At 48.7% G+C, this 15,322-nt stretch overlaps 1 protein-coding gene across 3 annotated transcripts in view; it reads right to left on the bottom strand.

Annotated features, from left to right (window-relative positions):
* The window catches only part of ARIH2 (ariadne RBR E3 ubiquitin protein ligase 2), a 203,708-nt gene extending 194,265 nt beyond the window's left edge, over nucleotides 1-9,443 (bottom strand). The window contains exon 1 of one of the 3 annotated variants that reach the window (XM_078661794.1): nucleotides 9,308-9,443. The gene's annotated coding sequence lies outside the window, so the exon portion shown is untranslated. The remainder of the gene's footprint in view (nucleotides 1-9,307) is intronic. The other 2 variants (XM_078661795.1, XM_078661796.1) reach the window with 2 other exon arrangements.
* Nucleotides 9,444-15,322: the final 5,879 nt, after the last annotated feature.

Here is a 15,322-nt window from a genome sequence, read left to right as displayed (position 1 = left end):
ATCGTACATGCCTGGCATACACACGTCAGCACCATGGATTTGGGCTTGTGCTGACAGAGGGATGCTGGGGCCTGCACCTGTGTTCGCATGGTGAGCTTGCATCCCCAACACAGGCGAAGAGGGCCCGCACTTACCGGCACTGCCTCAAAGGCCCAGGGGTCGTGAGTGAGCCTGAGGCTGGGACTATCAGGTCCCCCCTGGGCCTCAGGCTCCACTCATACCTTTGGGCCGGTGGCAGCCTAGACTCCAGCAGAACTCACCGGTGGCCTGAGTGGCCATTACTACAGCTAGATTAGGCAACGGCTGTGGAGTCGGGACCAGTTTGCGGGGGATATCCTGCACCGCCGCTGGTGTCGTCCGGACTGAAGCTGCACCTGGTCTGGCCCGGGCATGCGGCCTTGTAGATGGCGAGTGTAAGCTTCACCTGCTAGCTGGGCCCTCAATATCTAGTTTTCCCCCCTTGAGGCCCGAACACTAGCCCCTCTTCGGATTGCCTTGCTGTGACCTCATCAACTGCTTCGCCGGCTCCCACTGCCACCCTGGCTGAGGCCTACCTGTGATCGGTGCCTCTCTACGGGGTCTGTGCTCCTCTGCTTTTTGAGCAATTTAAAACTCTGACACCAGGGTACTCATTCTGATACTGATAAACCAGCTGACAGGGCCAAATTCTGATATTGATGGGGATACTGCAGCCATTATGGCGGAGCTTAGAACTAGGTTCCGTCCCATTGACACCCGATTCGATACCCTCATCAGCTGCATTGACCGTATGGGTGAACATCTGTATTGCTAGGTTACCAGGCTCAATGGGGCCGAGGAGCACGTCTCCAATTTGAAAGAAGGCACGACATCTACGCAAAGCCGTTTGAAGAAACTAGAACGTCTTCTGAAAACCTTAGCTATCAAAAAAGAAGATCTGGAGGCGTGGTCCAGAAGGAATAATAGTTGCATATTGGGAACTGCAGAGACGACAAACATAGGTCGGCCTAATGTTTATGTGGAACAGCTCCTCTCAGCACGTTTTATGTCCACATTTGCGGCGGAGCGAGCACACTGCACCCTTGGGCTGCGTCCTCCAGTGGGCACTCCTCCGAGGCCTTTCATCGCCCATCTACTCAACTACCAAGATAGAGACACTATTCTTCGACTGACCCGTGAAAGAGGCCCACTACAGTATCAAAGTCCCACTATCTCGTTCTTTCCCTACTTCACCGTCAAGGAGGCGTGAGAAAAATACACTGACGACAAGAACATGTTAAGTAAACCGGGCTTTAAATATGCAATGCTCTACCCGGCCAGGCTGCGAGTGGAGGTTAACGGCAAGGCTCGCTTCTTTGAAACACTGGTGGAGGTGGTCGACTTTTGCAAACAACATACTAAGTCTGGGTCTGCATGTTAACACACTACTCCAGATCGTCCTGGCTCTTCCCATCTGTGGAACGAAACCCTCCCCGATTGCACTTGCTTCTCTCATGATCATTCTTCAGCGCAGACTGTCCCATAACTGCTCACTCCTTATTCCTCATCCTATTTGAGCAGAACTCGCACTGTTGAAATTTCAATCCTACCTTTGATGCCTGCGATCATGGTCAATCTTGTTGTTATTTTGATCCACATTCTCTTACCGGAAACTCAGATGATGCAGATCGCACCTACGAGGCGTTGTCTCGCTCCGTTGTGTACACCGCTTTGTTATATGGTGTTGTTTCGTAGAATGTTCTTCTTGTTTCACTGAATGACGTTTCTTTCAGTGTAGGTGGGGATTTGAAGCTACTGTGGTGGGATTTCTATTTTTTTTCTTTCTCATTTTCTACATTGCAGATATATTTTGCTCCTTACTGAAATGGGACATTATCATCAATGTTTTTGTTCTCGAAATGGATGTTCGCTCAAGGGAAGAGAGTGGCAGACATACCCCTCCTTACGTGGAATTTCCGGGGCATTAATAACCCCCGTACGGGCAAGCTGGTCCTCTTTCATCTATTTCTTCGTTGAGCTAAAACAGCTTTCCCCCAAGAGATGCAACTCCCATCCCAGCCCTAACATACCTTTGCATCTACCTGGAATGTGCATATATACTTACCCAATTACAGTTCTTATTCCAGGTAGGTTTGTATCCTCATACAAAGAGTGTACCTTTCTCTCCCCTCACTTGCCACAAAGAGTCAGAGGGGCACTGTGTCATGGTAACGGGTGTACCAACAGATAAACCCAATTAGAGGTTTGTAATGCGCACTACTCACCCAAGAGGGTCTCAAGGCGCTGGGCGGGTGGGGTGCGCGGCTCTTGGATGTTGCGGCAATTCAGCGAAGAACCAGGTCATGAGTCCCTTCAGGAACTTGGTGAGTGAAGGCGGCTGTCGGCGATGGAGTGTCCCAATGCCTTGGCCTTGAGGAAGGAGAAGGAGCGTCCTCCTGTTCTGGTCTTCTTGATGCAGGGCTCCGACGCAAGAGAGCTGGGCCGAGCGGAGGGATCTTTGGGGTGCATGGAACGAGAAGGCGGTGGTTCAAGTAGGCTGGTCTGGTGTTGTGGAGGGCTTTGGGGCATGGGTGAGGAGCTTGAATGGAATGCTCTTCTCGACGGGGAGCCAGTGTAGTGTCTGTATGTGTTGGCTGATGTGGCAGTGGTACGGTAGGTTGAGGACCAGCCTGGCGGCAGCGTTCTGGACTTTGAGGGTGGGGTTCTGGTTGATGGTTGAGTCCAGTGCGTTGCCGTAGTCCAGTCTGCTGCTGATGAGGGTGTGGGTGACTGTTTTCCTGTGTTCGACGGGAATCCAGTTGAAGGTTTTTCGGAGGAGGCAGAGGGAGTGGTAGCAGGAAGAGGAGATAGCGTTGATCTGGCTTTCCATTTTGAGTTTGGAGTCAAGAATGATTCAGAGGTTGCGTGCGTGGTCCGTGGGAGAGGGTGTGTTCCAGAGGGCGGGGGGCCACCAGGTGTCTTTCCAGGAGTCGGGGTGAGGGCCCATGATGAGCATTTCGGTTTTGTCCATGTTTAGTTGTAGGCAGCTGTTCTGCATCCATCTGTCGACTGCTTCCATTCCTTCTTGGAAGTTGTGTTTGGAGATGTTGGGTTCATTAGATAGGGAGAGGATGAGTTGTGTCTCGGTGTATGATACGAGGTTGAGTACGTGTGATCCGACTATGGATGCGAGCTGTGCCATGTAGACGATGAACAGGGTCGGGCTGATGGAGGATCCTTGGGGGGACTCTGCAGATGTTCAGTATGGGTTCTGAAAGAAATGGGGGGGTGGGGGGAATCTGACCCATTGCATTCTGTCAGAGAGGAATGAGCGAATCCAGTCGAGGGCCTTGTTCCGGATTCCCATGTCGTGGAGCCTGCGGGCTAGTGTACGATGCGAGACCGTGTCGAAGCCCGCTGAGAGGTCCAGGATGATGAGGGCCACTGTCTCTCCTCCGTCGAGGAGGGAGCGGATGTGGTCTGTCACGTTGAGATGGGCGGTTTCGGTGCTGTGATTCTTCTTGAAGCCTGATTGGGAGGAGTCAAGGATGTTTTCTTCTATGAAGTAGGAGAGTTGACTGTTGACAGCTTTTTCCATTACTTTCGCCGGGGTAAGCAGATCGGTCTATAGCTCTTGAGGTCGGTGGGGTTCGCCGAGGATTTTTTCAGGAGAGGATTGATCTCAGCATATTTCCAGTTGTCGGGGAAGGAGGCAATATCGAAGGAGCAGTTGATGATTCGTCGAAGCTCAGGGGCAATGATGGCTGTGCTTCTGAATATCAAAGCCCTGAATACCGATTCACCCACATTTTTTCATACCTTCTTGGATCTGTTGGCAAGTGTGGAAATAGATATTATTTTGGGTGGAGATCTTAATACCATTCTGGAGCCAGGGTTAACTCCATCAGTACACATCAGAGTAGTAAACACCATACTCTGGAGGTCCTACGATATATCACGGATTCCCATGTCCATGGCGATATAAGGCGCATCGCACCCACCACCATGAAACCATGGGGTATATCTTCAATTCTGCTCCACATAATGTGTGGAGTGGAATTGATTATTTGCTACTCTCCGCCAATACTTCACTTTGGACCTCTGCTGTGCAACATCTTCTGCGCACCCTGTCTGACCACTGCCATGTTGTACTGGAATTGAACATACCTTACGGAGGCAACAGGGCATACTTGTGAAGGTTCCTTAGTGACATCCTCCATGACCTGTTTCGCTCATAGGTGCGAAACCCGGTTGTCGAATATTTTGCATTGAATGAGGGTCCTGTGGCTACTCAGGCTACCGTCTGCGAAGCTTTTAAAGTGTACATTTGCGCGTATGTCTGTCCAAACGTGGGCATCTTGCGGGATATTCGCACCCAATTGTCCTGGATTGAGTCAGAGGTGTACAATATTGATCATACAGCCTCATCATCCGGCGGTTCCCCCAGGCTCCATGGCCTCACTGTTTTGTTGACCGAGTACTGTGGACAGGGAAATAGCCTACATGGTGAAACACGCCACTGCTAGGCACTATGGAGAGGGCAAGAGACCAGGTCGCACCTTGGCACGCTTACTCCGTCCAAACTAATCTACTGGATACATTACAGAACTTTGTACATCTACTGTGATAAGTGTAATGAATAATGAGGACATATTGGCAGAACTGCAACGTTATTATGCACATTTATATACCCCCCCACTCTTTAGGCATTGAAACTGCGATCGCAAATTATCTCAGAAACTGCAATGGTGTGGTTAACGGGTGAGCAGCTTAGTTTCCTGGCGGAACCATTGGCGACTGAAGAGATAGCCCCATCAATAGAACCGATTGCCTGCACTAAGTCCCCTGGACTCGTTGGTTACACTTGAGTTTTATAAGGCATATAAGCACTTGCTAGCCCCACGCATTCTCGCCCGATATGCAGAGTCCTGGTAGACAAGTTCCTTGCCTCCTACGCTTAAAGAGGCGGTACTTACGCTATTACTGATGCCAGGCAACGACTCACGTCTATTTTCCTTCTATCGCCCACTCTCCCTCCTCAATCTGGACAATAAAATCCAGGCTAAAGCTCTCGCTACCAGACTGTCTCTGTTGATGGAGCAAATTGTCTCCCCAGTACAGTCTGGTTTTGTTAAACAAAGGTCTACCTCTCAATCTACGGACGATATTTGCTGTCCTAAATAAAAAGTGTCTCCAACCACTCATGCTGCATTAACTTTATTAGACACCGAGACATCTTTCGGCTTCCTGGAATGGCCCTTCCTCAGACCGACGCTGTCGAGGCTGGATATGCTTGAACTGTTTTATCGCCATGATCATGATCCTGTACACAAATCCACTGGTGGGCTAAGGATCAACTGCTCTCGTACAGATACTTTCAACATCACCAGAGGTACACAGCAGTACTGCCATTTATTGCCCCTTTTTATTATAGCATAGGACCCCTTAGTTTGATACAATAACAACACCTACAGAGTGGTCTCCAACTTACCCATTGTCTGCTTCTGCGCTCTGTTAATGCAGAAGACATTCTGCTGTTTGTTCGCTACCCTTTCGTCAATCTTTTTCCTCAAATCCAAGAGATCCTTCAGTTTGGTGGTCTGTCGGGTCTTCCTATTAATTGGACCAAGTCTGAGCTCTTGGCACTTACTGAAAGCACTACTCCGGTAAAGATGGACTATCTATTGACTTGTGGTACGAAATCTACCAAATATTTAGGCATCCTAACAGAAATAGGGATCAGGTGCTCAGACTCAATTATGGCCCGGCTGTTGATAGACTCTTCACAAATAGAACACTGGATTAAACTTCCGCTATCTATGGCGGGCAGGATAGCAATCATTAAAATGATGGTGCTTCCTAGAGTCCCGCATCTCTTTCTTAACCATCCAGTTCTGCTTCCACCACAGTTCTTTACTTCTCTCTGTAGTCTTCTACTCCGGCTCATCTGGGATGGCCACAAACACTGCATCTGTTGGGATACTCTAAAGCTGCCCTATAAGCAGGGAGGCATCAGAGTCCCAGATTTTTACCTTTACTATCTCGCCGCGCAATGTCATTATACGTATCGTTGGTACCATCTAGATACCCGTTTCCTTTATCTTTGACCTGAGAGACCAGCTTGGTGACACACCAATTTCATTGATATTGCCGAAAGACACCCTATTCAATGTTTCAGACATCGAAACCATATCCACACTTGCTGGGCATAGCTAAAGCTCAGCAGGGTCCTTAGAAGGCGGTCTCTTGTTTTTCCCAGCCTTACCAATAGCAGAAAACCCTTGCTTTCCCCCTATTAGTGATAAACTTATCAAGCACACATTACGCATTGGCTTTAAACCATAAGAGATATGTTCCCTGATGGTCATGTGCTTACACATGATGATGCCTCATACATGGACTGTTTCATTTTACAATGCCAACAGAACATGCTCCGATCCCACATTTGTCCTTGCCCCTCCTGATTTTCCCCATTGACACTTGTTATACAAGTCTCTGATGGAGATAGACTTGTCTCCAGATTATATTGTGCAAGCCTATCCATGAAGCCTGATTCCAATAAATGTGCTAGGGAGGCTTGGAGAGCTGATTTTGGAGGCCCACTAACAGGCCAAGTATGATTGTATTGCTGTTCACACATGAAACTCCTATCTGTAAATCATAGACACAAGCTTTACATTTCAAGTTTCTGCACAGGGTCCGATTATATTGTGCAAGCCTATCCATGAAGCCTGATTCCAATAAATGTGCTAGGGAGGCTTGGAGAGCTGATTTTGGAGGCCCACTAACAGGCCAAGTATGATTGTATTGCTGTTCACACATGAAACTCCTATCTGTAAATCATAGACCCAAGCTTTACATTTCAAGTTTCTGCACAGGGTCTACATCACCCCCACGGACAGTGCACGTTTTGACCCCTCATATTCCATAAACTGTCTCAAGTGCCACACTCCATGCGCAGACTTTGCGCATGGAGACAATTACGAGCCTCAGATAGGCGCTGGAGGAATAATCCCACTAGTATCCATCGCGAGCAACTCAGAACAGTCCAAAGAAGTACAACAGTCACATCAAGAACAAACACATACAAGTTTTTCCGCTCCGCACTGGATAACGCAAAGAACAGACCCAAGGAGCTCTTTAATATCATCAGGCAACAAACAGCCAAACCATCTACGTCCACAGTGCAGGGATCCAAAGAACATTGTGATGACTTCGCCAACTTCTTCAACGACAAAATCTCCAAGATCAAGCACTCACTAGTCCTCAATAGCCCCGCCCTTTCCAATAGCAGCCCGGCTGGAACACATGGCAGCGCTACCCTACCCCACACCAAACCTTAGTTACTCTTCCACCCCATTCTTAAAGCCGAGATAGTCAATTTGATCTCCAACTCCAAGCCCTCGTCTCACGTCTTAGATCCTCTACCCGCGCAACTGACCAAAAAACTGAAATTCACCTTAGCCCCACTCTGGTGCAAGATTATAAACAGCTGCCTAAAAAGCAGAATCGTTCCAGACTGCCTCAAAGTGGGACAAGTCACACCACTGCTGAAAAAACCTGGCCTGGATACATCCGATCTAAACAACTTCAGACCCGTCTCCAATCTACCTCTTCTATCCAAAATCTTAGAAAGATGTGTACTACAACAACTATCTCAACACATGGACAGTATTAACCTCCTTGAATCCCATCAATCTGGCTTCAGGGAAGGCTGCAGCACAGAATCCGTGATCCTCAACATCATCAATGACATCCACAAATCACTGGACTCAGATCAATGCAGTCTCCTCATTCTCCTCGACCTATCGGCAGCATTCGACACAGTAGATCACAAACTTCTCATCAAGGCTCTTCATGAAAGGGCCGGGCTTGATGAGGTAGTCCTCGAATGGTTCTCCTCCTTATTACACAATCGCTCCCAGAGAATCAAAATCAAAAACTTTGAGTCTGACCTTCACCAAGTCAACAGGGGAGTTCCTCAAGGGTCAATGCTCTCCTCAACTATTCAACATCTACATGGAACCCCTCACCACCCTACTCTCCTCTGTTAATGACATTCAAAGACTACACAGCATACTGAAGGAAGTGCAACTCTGGTTGTCAAACAATCACTTAATCGCTACGGTGTAGGCCTTGTAAGGGAGTCCTGAAATGATCTGCAGAAACAGCAGTATGGCAAGGCACTCTGCCCCTTGCTGGTATGTAAACCGGCCAGAGCATGATGATTTGCGGGGAGAGCTGAGCAACACTGATGGAGCAGGGCTGGTAAGAACTGGTAATACCTGTACTTGGAAACACCTCTGCAATATTAGCTCAGATGGGGAGAGGATGGGCAGTATAGTTTGAGGAGTAGAGCTGGTATTACCTGAGATGCATGGGGCATAACTCTAAGAACTTATCTCAGATTAGGGTAGAGCTGGGCAGTACTCATTGGAAAGTGGAGCTGGAATAGAGGCGGGCAACAAACTGAGGTATGAACTATTACTAGGTGAGCTAGGGAGGGAGCTGGGATGTCAGAGAGCCGGGTAAGTTTGGGCAGTAGAAGCTGAGCTGGCAGAGTTGCGTGAATGTGGTGCACAGTTGACGATAAGGGTAGGAGTAGAGCTGTAAGAGGTAGAGTTGTGCCCTGATCAGTACACTTTATGAGCCGGGTTGGTGACCAGAGCAGGCGTGTGATCTGAGATGGAATGGGGGGGGCAAATCAAGATGGGCAGTATGAGCAGATATGAGGTAGGAAGGACAGAGAAGGGTGGAGCTGGGCAGTATGAGCGAGATAGGTCAGAAGTGATAATGTGCATATGCTATGTGTATATGCTAATCACCTGTTTCTTCTTATCGTTCTCCCCCCTCCGTTGCACTGTTATTTATTTTTCCTGCTGTATTATTTATCCTCGTTTGCATACTTACCGCCAGCCTTCTATGTAATGTCCTTTTGTTTTTCACAGTGTGTATGTAAAGCGCTCTGATACCTACGGGTCAAGCTTGCCCTATATACAACTTTTAAAATAAAATAAATATACAGCTCTAAGTGTAGCTTTTGACATCTGTGGGCGCTGTAAATAACTAAGGTTCCCTAGATCACTCTTTACGGTAGTTAAGATTTCGAGAATAATTTAAAAGAGGGAGGGGGGGGGGTACTTTAACGATCTGCCCCCTCCCCGAAGGAGGCCAGGGAACATGGGTGAGGGTCCTGCCCCGGCTGTCACACTGCCCTCGGGGCCACACCTAGACCCTACCCCTGGACTTGGGGGGGTCCTGCTCCCGGGCCCCTGTCACCGCCCACGGCCGCACACACCGGCCCCGTCCACCCCCGCCCGTGCGTTCCTGCGCCCCGGCATCCTCTCACCTGTCCCCCGGGGCAGGAGCCTCGAGTCCGGCTGGGCAGGCTGAAGGGAAGCAACTTCTCTTGGAAACACAGACTGCGCACCGGAAGCGCTCAGCACTCCCAACTACGTCACTTCCTCTCGTGCAGCCGGTACAGGTGGTGGGGGAGGGGGGCAGGAATAGATATGGAAAAGAGACTAAACACAAAAGAAAGACGAAGTCTATAGTGACGAATGAAAGAAAGACCAACCGACACAACACAGCAGCTGACGAGCCTGTTAGACATGGAAGAAAGACTGCGGTGAAGACAGACTAAACAGGCAAACACAGCAGGCAGCAGCCCGTTAAACACAGAAGAAGGACTAGTACGTAGAAGACGGACTAACCAGGAAAACACAGCAGGCAGCAGCCTATTAAACACAGAAGAAGGACTAGTACGTAGAAGACGGACTAACCAGGAAAACACTGCAGGAAAGAGCCTGCTAAACATAAAAGAAAGACTACGGTGAAGACAGACTAACCAGGCAAACACAGCAGTAAAGAGCTTCTAATTAAAAATGTCCTAGTTAGCATGAAGGAAAGTTTCAATTCTATGTCAGGAAGCGGAGGCGAGGATTATGCATGTCCTTTCTTCATTTTTATTGACAGCAAGTTAAAAGGTAAACGGAAAAACACTCCACGAACTACATATCCCATGATACCAAGCGGTATCCATGGGGACCAAGTGACCAATCACAGTCTATCCACCAAGTCCATATAATCAATCCACCGGTGTAGTCCTTCCTCTTTCTTCATTGCTGCCCTCGTCAGTTAAGTCCCTTCACGCATTTGACTTTTGGGATTTACGCGTGGGGTAGTTTATTTATTCGACGTTTAAATATTTGTGTGACAGTTTTGCATTGCGGGCTGTTCTCCTGCTAGGTGTTGTGACGCGGTAGGCTCCGGCCCGAGTGTCTTTATTTACTCTATCGCGAGTGCGTAGTGTGGTGCTGTCTCGCAATGCAGACGCTTCTCGGTTCCTCCACAGCGCCCTGTGCGCGTGTGTGGTAGGAACGTGCAGAGACCTTCAGCGCTTCCGCAACTTTATTTCTGACTCTTCCCCCCTTCACCTGACACCGCTTTGCGGTATGATTAACAGGCTCAGCCCACTATTACTGTATTTATGTATATTCTTTCAGGAAAGTGTTATTAGGTTTCCTTAACACATTCAGTTACTGGGCACTGGTGTAGGGGGAACCCTTTATATTTTTTGAGGGTGTTTTTTTCCTTTGATGGGTGCCTGATCCTCAATTAAAATGCAGTCTCGCAACGAGCATGATTATGTTGCATTACCATCACATGAGGAACAGCCCCCCCAGGGACGCCCTCCTGCAGCTCCTTTCTTCGGCCATTGCCCAGGCGCTTGCACCTCTGCAGGATAGCGTCAATAAGTTGTCTGCACATGTTTTTAAAAATAGCTCTGGCAACCTGGGTGATGGAGGGGCTTGGCCTAGTGGCATACACTCTGTGATGCCGAGCAAGGCTGTTAAGCGTGACACGGGGCACCTCAAAGGCTTCAGTAAGTTGGCTGAAGTTTTCCATAAGAGTGCGCGCACGCTGAGAAGGGCACCCTACCGGGAGGAAGACTTACCCGGGAATACTGGTAACGATGTCACCCCAGAATTTGACCCTGATGACGGGTTTCCCGAAGGTGGAGAGGGTGATGAGTTTATGGGCGATGATGATTCCTATGATGATTTGCATGATTCCAGCAGGTCGTGGCGTCCCCAGTCTTCTTGCTTGGAGATGGGGGATGGGGAGTCTCTTCCTTCTGACATGTTTGATCCCACTTGCATTTTTCATCCGCGATCTGTGGACTGGGTCCCTGATAAGAAGGCGTCCGACTATGTAGCTGCAAAGATCCAGCAGCCCCTTAACCAGGAAGTAAGATTCCGTCTCCAGTCAGAGTGCCCTAGGCCATCCCTGCCCAATAGTGTCACAGCTACCCCGGAGATTGACCCAAAGCTATGTACCTTTTTTTGCAAAATATATGAAGGACCCAAAAAAGGTCTTGGAGGGCTTGCCAGGACAAGCTCCTGGATATTGTCGGTCCACTCACTAAAATTATAGAGTTAGCAGAACAGTTACGTGAGTCTGGGCAACCTCTCCCTACGGATGATGTCGCCGGGTGGGCGCAGAGGGCTATGTGCCTTTTAGGCAATGCCAACTGCTTTCTCTTGGCTGAACGTCGCCGATCTCTTTTGTTAAAAATTGATCCCAAACTTGGAGAGTTGTCTTCTTCGGAGGCCGGTCCTGTGGCTCAGGGCACCCTCCTTGGCGATCCTTTCGTTAAAGAACTGGGAAAGTTTGTTGCCACTTTTTCTGCATTAGATAAGGCCCAAGCTTCGATGAAAAAGATCTTTCCCAAAAAGGTTTTTGGTGGGGCTGGACGAGGCAGGGGTCGTTCTTCCGGCCGCCAATACAACCAAGGCCCCAACAGAGCACAGGCCAAACGCAACAACGGATGGAATGATGGTCGGCAAGGAACCTTCTATCCCTCCCGTGGCGGAAAAGGACAGAACAGAGTCCGCGGTGGAGGCCAGGTCAATTCCAGAGGATACAATGGTAAGCCTAGATCTCCTCTCTCCTGTTCGGTTGGGGCACAGAATTTCCCGGTTTTTAACAGAATGGGCAGCTCTCACTTCAGAGCCTTGGGTGTTGGAAACGGTTCAAGGCTTTCACATAGAGTTCTACGGGACTCCCACTCAAAGTTCACGCCCTCGGCCTTTGGTTTTTTCAGCCTTAGAAGAGTCTCTAATAGATCAGGAAGTTCACGATCTGTTTTCCAAAGGCACAATCTCTCTTTCACGTCTTCAACCACGAGGCTTTCTAAGCAACATTTTCTTGGTAGAAAAGAAAGAAAAAGGCTTCAGACCGGTTATCAACCTCAGGTCTTTCAACGAGTGGCTGGTTAACCGTCACTTCACGATGGAGGGGATCCATCTTCTCAGAGACCTCCTTCTCCAATACGACTGGTTAGTTCGGTTGGACCTCACGGATGCCTGTCTGTCGGTCCCCATCTTTCCTCCACATTGCAGGATCCTTCAGTTCCAGTGGAGGGATCAGATATTCGAGTTCAGGACTCTTCCCTTTGGTCTTTCCTCAGCTCCTTGGTGCTTTGCCAAGCTTCTCAGACCAGTAGTGGAACATCTCCGCACGAAGGGCATCCGGTTGATTATTTACCTGGACGATATCCTTTTGATGGATCAGTCCAGGGACCAGCTTCTCCTCCACTTGCGGATTACAGTTTCCCTTCCACAGAACCTGGGATTTATCATCAATGCCCAGATATCGGATCTTGTTCCCCAACAAAGCATGATTTTTCTGGGGTTTCGCATAGACACAAAGGATGCCACCTTGAATCTTCTGTCCCAGAAAATATCCAATATCAAAAAGGAGATTCGGAAGGTTGTCCGACGAGACAGGATCTCCTTACGGCAATTGGCCATGGTTTTTGGTATTGTTATCGTCTTCGATAACAATCCTGGGCCTCTGCACTACAGAGCTCTTCAGAGGTTGAAGGCCTCGCATCTTCGGAGGGGCCTCACCTATTCGGAGTTGATCTCCCTGACCTTGGAAGCCAGGTTGGAACTGCATTGGTGGATAGAGCACATGGAGGCTTGGAACGGGAGAGCGATTTTCGGTTCCCGTCCGGATCTGGTGACAGAGTCGGATGCCAGTCGCCTGGGCTGGGGAGCCAGGTGCGGAACTCTCTCTGTGGGAGGCAGATGGACAGAGGAGGAACTTTTTCTCCATATCAACTGTCTGGAGCTCCTGGCAGGGTCCTTTGCCTTTCGCTCCTTCACGATGAACAAAGTCTCCTGTTGTGTCCTTCTCAGAATGGACAACACAACGGCGGTGCAATACATCAACTGTCTGGGAGGTACTCACTCCAAAATGTTGGCGGAACTAGCCAAGGATTTTTGGCATTATTGCCTTCAGCGTCAGATTTCGGTGACGGCAGAGTATCTCCCGGGGGTTCAGAATTGTGTGGTGGATTGGAACTCTAGACATTTCAGGGCTGCCAGCGATTGGAGGCTGGACGCGGTGGTTTCCCTTCAAATTATGAACCTTTGGGGTCTTCCTCTGGTGGATCTTTTTGCTTCCAGATGGAATGCCCAGCTTCCCCCATTTTTCAGTTGGATACCGGACCCTGGAGCGTAGGCTGTGGACGCTTTCCTTCAGGATTGTTCGGGGATCCTAGCTTATGCTTTTCCCCCCTTCCTGTTCATCCAGAGAATCGCAGCCCAGGTCCGTCGGCAGAGAGCCTCTCTGATCTTGATCACCCCGATTTGGCGGGCTCAGATTTGGTTTCCGTCCCTTCTGGGGTTGTCTTGGGACACTCCTCTATTGTTGCCATCTTTCCACGGAATTCTGTCGGATCCCCTGGGTCACCCTCATTCCCTGGTTCTCCAAGGCCATCTACATCTTATGGCCTGGAGAATTTCAGGAGACTATGGTCTGACGTCTCGCTTTCGAGAGAAGCTGAATTCCTTATCCAACAGGCCTGGGCCCCGGGTACTACCAAGCGATACAGATCCACCTGGAGAAGATGGGTTCGTTGGTGTGTGGCGAGACACCTGGATCCCGTGGGCGCCAGCATTGCAGAAGCTGTAAACTTCCTGGCGGAACTTTTTCATCAGAGATTCGCTTATTGCACCATTAATTCTTTCAGGTCGGCCATTTCTGCTGGTCATTCTCTGGTCGATGGTGCCCCAGTTGGTGAACATCCATGGGTTTGTAAGCTTTTGAAGGGTATTCGGCTTTCTCAGCCCCCCAGAGCCTCGTTATTCGGGTCTCTGGGATGTTAACATAGTTCTTCGTTGCTGCTTTCTTGGCAAGATAATGACTTTTTGTCCAGGAAGGAGATTTCAGCTAAGCTAGCTATGCTCCTTTGTCTTATGTCCTGAAAGAGGGCGTCAGATGTCAGGACCCTTGACATTTCTGCTCCGGTTTTTACCCTGGAGGGGGTTACTTTTACCATTTCCAGGAGAACGAAATCGAGTACAAGGTCAGTAACTTATCCTGCTTTCCCTGATTCTGCAAAATTGTGAGTAGTAAGATGCTTGAAATCTTACGAGAATATGACATTGGAGGTTAGGGCTTCCGGTGAACGGCAACTCTTGATTGCCATTAAAAAAACGTTTAAAGCGGTATCTTCCCCAACCATTGCTAGATGGGTCAAATGGATTATGTCGGAATCCGGCATTGATGTCAGGGAATTTGGTGCTCATTCTACTAGGGGGGCTATGGCTTCCAAGGCTGTCCAGGTAGGTGGCAGATTGGAAGACATTATGAATGCGGTTGATTGGTCTTCGGAGTCCACTTTTAAAAAGTTTTATTTCAAACCAATCCACAAAGCCGCTGCGTTGGTGGTAAGTAAGCTTTGAACATGCATAATCCTCGCCTCCGCTTCCTGACGTAGAATGAGAAATTTCCTAGTTAAAACAAAGGAAAGTTTCAATTCTATTGAGGGCGCGGAGGCGAGGATTATCCCCCCTGGTAATCTTTATTTGCCTCCCTCCCGCATCATATTTCTGTTTTATTGGATGTTCTGACATTCTTTAGTACGTATCAGGGAAGTACTGTTGACTTTATGTTTATTTTGCTTTCAGATTTATTTAATGAGCATTTCCATTACTGTTCTTCTTATTTCTGCTTTGCTAGATTCTAAGCTATGTTCTTATGTACTTCATCTGTGTTTGATTTCTTAGCTACATGCTATTTTGCCTGATGGTCTTTTTGCTATTCTTATTTATGAGTTTTGCCGGCACCGGAGATTACAGTCTTTTCTGTTCTCCTAGGTTCTGATCCCAAAGCGGAATAGAAGGCGGATGGCTTAACTTCCTGCAGCAGTGAAAGAGGAAGGACTACGCCGGTGGATTGATTATATGGACTTGGTGGATGGACTGTGATTGGTCACTTGGTCCCCATGGTTACTGCTTGGTTTCATGGGATATGTAGTTCATGGAGTGTTTTTTCGTTTACCTTTTAACTT

Source organism: Lissotriton helveticus, chromosome 9, assembly GCF_964261635.1.
Source record: "Lissotriton helveticus chromosome 9, aLisHel1.1, whole genome shotgun sequence".
Classification (NCBI taxonomy): domain Eukaryota; kingdom Metazoa; phylum Chordata; class Amphibia; order Caudata; family Salamandridae; genus Lissotriton; species Lissotriton helveticus.
Note: the sequence above shows the minus strand (reverse complement) of the source record. Positions and strands in the feature narration are given on the sequence as shown.